We start from the raw sequence: 2,607 nt of genomic DNA, 5'->3' as shown, positions 1-2,607 counted from the left end.
CTCTGCAAGCTGGCTCCTGTGTCCTTGTAACGTCATCTGTTCTTATCAAATATGGAGAACTTTTGGCCTTTTTTTTTTGGAGATGGAGTCTTGCTCTGTTGCCCTGGCTGGAGTGGTGCAATGGCATGATCTCGGTTCACTGCAACTTCTGCCTCCTGGGTTCAAGTGATTCTCCTGCCTCAGTCTCCTGAATAGCTGGGATTACAGACAACTGCCACCACACCTGGCTAATTTTTGTATTTTTAGTAGAGATGGGGTTTCACCATTTTGTCCAGGCTGGTCTCGAACTCCTGACCTCAGGTGATCCACCTGCCTCAGCCTCCCAAAGTGTTGGAGTTACAAGCGTAAGCCACCACGCCCGGCTACATTTATTTCTTCAAATAGTTTTTTTCTGTTCCAATTGCACCCTCTTTTCTTTCTGGGACTCCAGTTACATATATATTAGGTCATTTGATAATGCTCTAAAAGTCCCTGAGGCCATTTTTCTTGTTTTTAAATTCGTATAAATTTAAGGGGTGTCTGTTCATTTTTCTATAATTTCTCAACATTCTGTTCTTCAGAATGAAAACTTTCTATTGGCCTATTAAGCCATATATAATCTGCTGTAAATCCCATCCAGTGAATTTTTTTATTTTAGCTATTGTAATTTTCAGTTTTAGAACTTCCATTTGGTTATTTTTTGTGGTTTCTATTTCTGTTAACCCATTAAGATTATACTTTTCTTTCTTTCCCTAAATATATTTTCCTTTAATTTTTGCACTTATTTATGCTAGCTCCTTTAAACTCTTTTTCTATTTTTTTTTTTTTTTCCAAGACGGAGTCTCGCCCTGTTGCCCAGGCTGGAGTGCAATGGTACGATCTTGGCTCACTGCAACCTCTGCCTCGCAGGTTCAAGTGATTCTCCTGCCTCAGCCTCCCGAGTAGCTGGGAACACAAGCACACACCACCATGCCCAGCTAATTTTTTTTTTTTTTTTTGTATCTTTTGTAGAGACAAGGTTTCACCATGTTGGTCAGGCTGGTGTTGAACTCCTGACCTCATGATCCGCCCGCCTGGGCCTCCCAAATTGCTGGAATTACAGGTGTGAGGCACTGCGCCTGGCTTTGTGTGTGTGTGTGTGTGTGTGCGCGCGCGTGTGTGTGTGAGAGAGAGTGTCTTGCTCTGTCACCCAGGCTGGAGTGCAATGGCACCGTCTCGGCTCACTGCAACCTCTGCCTCCCGGGTTCAAGCCATTCTCCTGCCTCAGCCTCCTGAGTAGCTGGGACTACAGGTGTGTGCCATCACACCTGGCTAATTTTTGTATTTTTAGTAGAGACAGGGTTTCACAATGTTGGCCAGGCTGGTCTCGAACTCCTAATTCTCCTAATTCCTGTCCTCAGGTGATCCGCCCACGTTGGCCTCCCAAAGCACTGGGATTACAGGCGTGAGCTACTGCTCCTGGCCTAAACTCTTTTTCTGATAAGTTTAACATCTAGGCCATCTTGGGTTTAATTTGTATAGACTACTTTTCCCCCAACCTTGACTATGGATTTTATTTTCCTCATTCTTTGTATGTCTAGGAAATTGAAATGTAATACTGGGCAGGACGCAATGGCTCACGCCTGTAATCCCAGCACTTTGGGAGGCCAAGGTGTGCAGATCACCTGAGGTTGGGAGTTCGAGACCAGCCTGATCAACATGGAGAAACCCTGTCTCTACTAAAAACACAAAATTAGCCAGGTGTGGTGGCGCATGCCTGTCATCCCAGCTACTTGGGAGGCTGAGGTAGGAGAATCCCTTGAACCTGGGAGGCAGAGGTTGCAGTGAGCCGAGATCACACCATTGCACTCCAGCCTGCGCAACAAGAGTGAAACTCCATCTCAAATAAATAAATAAATAAACGTAATACCGGACATTGCGAATAATACGTTGTAGGAGTCTGGATTGTGTTATCTTCCTCCGAAAAACGTTGATTCCTGTCTTAGTGGGCAGTTCAAATACTTGATGCAAACAATCATCTTGGCAGGGCATGGTGGCTCACGCCTGTAATCCCAGTACTTTGGGAGGCCAAGGCAGGCAGATCATCTGAGGTCAGGAGTTCAAGATCAGCCTGGGCAACATGGCATAACTTTGTCTCTACTAAAATTGCAAAAATTAGCAGGGCATGGTGGCGCACTCCTATAATTCCAGCTACTTGGGAGGCTGAGGCAGGAGAATCACTTGAACCTGGGAGGTGGAGGTTGCAGTGAGCTGAGATCGTGCCACTGCACTCCAGCTTGGACAACACAGTGGAAAAAAAGAAAAGAAAGCAAACCCTTAGGACCAGGTGCGGTGGCTCATGCCTGTTATCCCAGCACTTTGGGAGACCAAGGCACATGGATTGCTTGAGGTCAGGTGTTTGAGACCAGCCTGGCCAACATGATGAAACCCTGTCTGTACTAAAAATACAAAAATCAGCCAGGTGTGGCGACGCGTGCCTGTAATCCCAGCTACTCGCAAGGCTGAGGCAGAAGAATCACTTGAACCTGGAATGCGGAGGTTGCAGTGAGCCGAGATTGTACCACTGCACTCCAGCTTGGGCAACAGAGTAAGACTCTGTCTCAAAAAAAAAAAAAAAAAAAAAAAAAA

This window comes from Theropithecus gelada, chromosome 20 (assembly GCF_003255815.1).
Source record: "Theropithecus gelada isolate Dixy chromosome 20, Tgel_1.0, whole genome shotgun sequence".
Classification (NCBI taxonomy): domain Eukaryota; kingdom Metazoa; phylum Chordata; class Mammalia; order Primates; family Cercopithecidae; genus Theropithecus; species Theropithecus gelada.
This window is presented reverse-complemented; position numbering follows the sequence as displayed.